Below are 5,896 nucleotides of genomic sequence, written 5' to 3'. Positions count from 1 at the left end.
TTTAGGAGGCTCTCTTGGCAGAAATGGAATGTAATATTCATAAGTATGTTTTCATTACTGTATAATCACCTGAAAATAAGGAGTGTTTGTTACCTTAAAATTAGCCTTTTAAATCTGGAATATAATGAACAAAGAGTAAAACAGTACTGTGCCACACAAACACATGAGTAACTGTGTAGACATTGTGGCATGGTGAGCGGCCAAACAAGGTGAGTAACTGTTTCTGTGATTACAGTTTGATCATTCACGTGTATATATAACGGGAAAAGCCTAAAAGTTACTGTTACTGTTTGTGTCTGTGGTCCTTTGTCCATTTTGTAACTAATGATTGCTTTTTTAGTTTCCAGGGCAGGTCTGCTGTCTGTGCTTTGTCAGAGCAGCATACTGGTTTTCCTGTAAGCGGCACTGGACGGAGGCTAACTGACGACAGAAGGTACTGTAGGGGGAAGAAAATAGGAGGGCCAGCGTTCGAATTACAGTCTCATCAATGATTCAGTGGGAAGAACACAGAGAAGCGTATGCGGAGACAACAAACAGCTCTGTTGGTGGACGTGCAACAAGACACCAACCCGTGACACAAAGTCTTGTACACACAACACTCCACATGCAGACATGTAAGCATGGGCAGCACACGCAATCACAGCTGAGGCATGAGGGGGAGCACATGCAAACGGTGACATGTGTGCAGTCATGCACACAAGGACATACTGTACACAGACTGGACATATAGACACACGTGGTTATATGGTCATATGGACATGCAATCATACACACACACACATACACACACACATCAACTGCTTATACAGCCAAGTGCTGATTGTACAAAGCATACAATCTGACCTTCCTAGAAGCAAGTGCAGCAGAACAGTGTGTGTAGGGACTGTGTGCCTGTGTGTGTGTGTTCAGTGGAGAAGGGAAAATTACAGAACCTATTTAAATTGCTGTTATTCACTTGAATACATATTTATGAAATTTGCAAACAGGTTTGTAGCACTGTATAATTTAAATATCTGACAAAAGTGCTTAATGACACCATCATTACTGCAAGGTGTCATTGAGGGGCATTTTTTAGGCATACAATAGAGCCATATCATGGCTGTGTAATGCACTATGTGTTAGTGTGCACTATGGAGGGATGGGATACAAACGCTGAGCTGGAATACTGAGGCAGCGATGCCTCGTTTCTTTGCTGCAGATATTCTCTCTCTGAACTGTCTCTGCTTTCTGTCACTTCAGCCAGTTTATGTCTGTTTGACAAATGAATGATGACATTTTTTGCTGCGTGTTAAAAAAAGGCTCATACCCACTGTTTAATCTAAGCTGTCACTAAAACTATGTCAAAATAAAGGCTCTTTATAATCCACAGAATAAATCAATTCTATGACTGATTCCAGCTGTATGATAAATTTAGGGTGTTGTTTTCGTTTTATTTTTTATTTTTTCCACTATTACCGTTATGGTTCTACCACAACACTGTGAATGTATTGTGAGAAAGGTTAATTTTAGTTTCCGTACTGAGGAAGAAATCAAAAGGACAGATATATTCTGCAGCTATTGATCATTGGTATAGGTTTGAATGTTTTAGCGCCAAGTGCAATCAGGTCCACAGCACCTAGGTGACCTTAAACATGGTAGTAGGACGCTTTCAACCTATTGAGATCTAAGTACTCATAATTAATGATTTGTAGAATTTGGCAAGACTAAAACATATAGGTTAAATCACATAGAGGCCAGAAGGGATAGAGTTATAAAAGGCCTAAACTCAAAGTGAATATTACAGTACCTTTCAGGGGCAAAACTTTTTCTACCGTTGCGTGCTTGTGGCTGATTCATGTTTCCATTCACCATCCGTTCCTGTCTTTGCAGTGTTAGTGACAGTTGCATTGTGGGTCTAATTGTGCTGCACCTGGTCATAGTTTGTAATCATTAGCCTCTTGTCCAGCTGAATGAGACACGCGGGTGCCTAGTGCTGCTAGCATTCAGGCTGCAGTGGGGTCTGTTTAGGTCTTGGCATTGCTTCCTCCTCGGACTTCTGGCTCTATCTCCTGAACTTTTTAAAAATAAAACAGACTTAAGATTTCAGGAAATAAGTGGGACTTTGTTGTTTATATTTGGTCTAAACAACAGTTTCATATGTTATATAATCAGTTACATTTAAGAAAGACCAATTCGACTACTACGTCTCAGCAACTGTCTGCTGCTGCTGTGTTGAGCACGGACATTGATTATTTAATGGATTTTTAGCAACTACTGCCTAATCCTTCTCTGCATTTGCAGAAACAGCAGCGCTCCCAGGGGAAGGCGTAGCCTCAACAAGTTACACAATCAACTGTGTGTGTGTGTGTGAGGATGTACACATAAGCTCACTTGAAACAGGAAGGTTGGAAAGTGAAGCAGGAAATGGCAATCATGCATGTTGAGAGGGGAGTTGATAATTACAGGTCTGTGTGTACATATGAATATGTGCATGTGGAAAAGAGAAGGTGTATCAGTAGTTTCAGCTGCAGTCGCCTGTATGCACTACACAGCAAGGGAACCACAGAGATGATATCTTGACAATAATACAAACACACTCACAAAACTTTCTTTCTTCAAGTTTTACATAGAAACTCAACACTCAGTTTTCGTTTCCTGCTTGTAAAAGTGAAAGATTCTCGTTATATGAAGGGAAATTACAATCCTTACAGGAAAAGGCTGCGGTTTCAGTCTGGTCAGAGGTGTTGAACACACCCAAAAGGAAGAAATCAAGTAAGCTGTTTGCCATTCTCAGGTGGCCAGGAAGCCACCATTCAAAGTAGGACATGAACAGCATCTGCGTGTTTGACAGCTTGTGTCTACATCTGGGACGTTTCACATCTCTACCAGGCACTTTGATACGTAACCAATTACTTTTGCTCTAATATGAATATAGCTAGGTGGTAAAATAGGAAATGATGGGGTTTATTTGCCAAACGTGTAGAAGTGGTTTCATTTTGGTGCCACAATATATCCATTCAGCAGCTACATCACAATGTATGCATGTAACTGTCACAATGGATGCAATGCAATGAGGCAGAGTGGGCCCACCATGACGGTATACTAGCACACATAGAAAAACTGATTAGAAAAGGTAACAAGAAGGACAAAAGTGGCAAAAATGCTTAAGAGGAAGAATTAAACGAGCATCTTATGTGAATTATCAATTGGACTATTAATCCAAATGTGAAAATGCCCCCCAGTCTACAATGAAATAAAAAAAGACTTGTTTAATAATTATCAAAATAGTTATCATCTTATTGACTAATTGTTTCAGCTCTAAAGCTCTTGACTAATGGAAAAAAGGAACAAAAGCACAAATTGTTGACGCAAAAGTGTTTTGCTTTAAAAAAAAAATAAAAAAATGTTGTCCTAATGTCCTAAAACAAGTTTCTCTTTCTTTCAGTCTTTCAGAGCTGCACACATAAATAAAATAAAGTGTTAGGATGTTATTAGTTTTCCCCCCCGACATGTTTCAGCTCTTCTTGTGTCGGCACATCCCTGACATTAACAGACATTTTTCCCTGAACTCCACCAACATTTACAAATAAGGATTCTATTCATGAATTCAGCTGGCTTACCGTTAAAGTCATAAAGTTGCCGAATAGGACTGTGAACTCCCAAACAAGTTTTTTAAAGGGGCTGAACAGCCTCACTATGTTTCAGTTTTCCACCTCTCTTATTTTTCTGACTCAGGTATTGGCAGCAGGGGAGAGGGGCCTTGGTGTTACTTTCAGTGACTGAGTTAGGAAAGAGATAAATCCACAGTGAGTGTGAAAGACAAATAGAAGAGGCAGTGAAAGAAATTAGAAAAACATGCTTCATTTTTTTTAAGGAACAAAACATGTGACCAACTTACTACCTTAAATAAAAAAATAAATAGTCTCCCCAGAAGAGTATAAAATAAAGACAGATGGTGTGATGAGAAAGAGAAAGGGCTATAAATCACTGTACAATCTGCATCCAGCTATTGTGCAGGTGTACGTTGGGCTGTACCGTGTGCTTTGTATTATCCTTGCATTTCATATATTTGTGTTAACGCTATTACTCCTGAGGTTTAAATAATGTATAGGGTTTACGATAAACTGATTTCTCCACCACCCGAGTTTACATAATTCAAATAATAATGGGGATGTGTACTGAGCAACCGGAATCATTTTATCATTACCTGATAATAACAGAAGGGAAATGGAGGTACTTGGTTGGTTTCTTTTTCTTTTAAAGTACACACAGTACCTCATACTGACAGTATTAGTTCTAACATTAAACCCTGTAAAATGTAAAGATGCTGCATTACTAATAAACAATAATAATTCATTTATATAGCACGTGTCTTAACAGTGTAAAAGAAAAAAAGAAAAACCAGACAAAGAAGTTCTGTCTCTTTACCATTCAATCTGCAAGTAATACGACAGATAATAGGATATGCTATGCTGTGGTTTTAAGCCCTTGCTCTGATCTGCATTCGCCATACAGAGCTGGGCTAACCTAACAAGCTTTTGTTTCCAGGTGGGATTTGCACTACTGAATTCATGTCAGGCAGCACAATTGCATGTAAGGTCAATGCAAAGACGCAAGCGGGGACACACTCAGCGAGCTAGTTGAAAATGTTATCACTTGAGTAAAAATACAGAATCCTCCCAAAGCTTTAAGACTTTAATTTGTGAACATATGGAGACAGAAGGACAACAGAGGAAGACTGGGTTAAGATAAGAGCTTCTGGTGAGATCAATCAGGCTGTGAGCACACACACACACACACACACAGCCAGTGTACCTTGCTATCTAGCCACCGCTAACATCTGTACAGTATGTACATTGGCTCTTCGTGGCAAATAAAAAACGTTTTACAGTCAAATTCATGAGGGTAAAGAAAGGCAAAAAAAACGTCATCGTCTGCCTGAGCATGCCTTTAAACTAAAAACTTCCTATGTGCTTCACAGGAAGTACTGCAACAAAAAAGGTTGTGAATTTATTTACCCCTCACACACACACACACACACACACACACACACGTCATGTCATGCAATGCCTTGTTAGCCAAGGTATAGGAAACTGACTGATACTGATTCTGACAAGAGGGGAGTATAAGCGAATGGGACCGAGCACACGCTGCCTCGAGCAGCACTATGGAAAAATGCTGGTGGTTTAATGCGCCCCCCTCCTCTTCCCCTCCCTACCTTGCAGAAACAAGACCATAAAAACGTGCCCACTGTCTGACCCACTTTCCATGACAGACGTAATCTCCCTCCACAAACTTCAGCCTGTTTACCAGCCCGGTGGAGAATAAGCCGGACCGGGAGGAGAATGCCAAGCTCTTCGCGCACAGTGGGGGGAGAGCTGCTGCTCAGCTGCGCCGAAGATTACACCCACGGATCCCCGCTGAGCTCGGCGGCCCTCCCTGATGCAACTACGCACCGCAGGCACGTGCATGCAAAAAGATAAATGCAAACAAAAAAAAGCAAAAGTGTCCTCTCGTGGCGAACGTGCTGTGCACATTGTTAACGTTTAAAAGGGTGCAAACACACACAGCCGTCTGGCATGTTGGTGGTTTCTGGGTATGATGCTCGAACGTACTCGCTCAACTGCGAGGTGTTAACCACCAAGGGCTGGCATTATTGTTTCAGCTTCCAGCTTTTATGTATTTCCATTGAATGAATATGCAATAAAAGTGGTTTTCCACACAGTTCACACTTAGCTCAGTCAACACAGCGAATACAATGGAACGAGTAAAATGTTTGACTGCTTCCTTTAACTATGAGTTCAACTATTAACTATTAGTTTGCTTAAAAGTTCCACTTTAAAGTTGCCTGAAATGAATTCCTTCCCTCAAATGACTTCAAAGCTATATATGTATATTAGGGGCATTCAGGGGTTAG

This window comes from Morone saxatilis, unplaced genomic scaffold, assembly GCF_004916995.1.
Source record: "Morone saxatilis isolate NCDOM2014 unplaced genomic scaffold, NCSU_SB_2.0 Contig19, whole genome shotgun sequence".
Lineage (NCBI taxonomy): Eukaryota > Metazoa > Chordata > Actinopteri > Moronidae > Morone > Morone saxatilis.
This window is presented reverse-complemented; position numbering follows the sequence as displayed.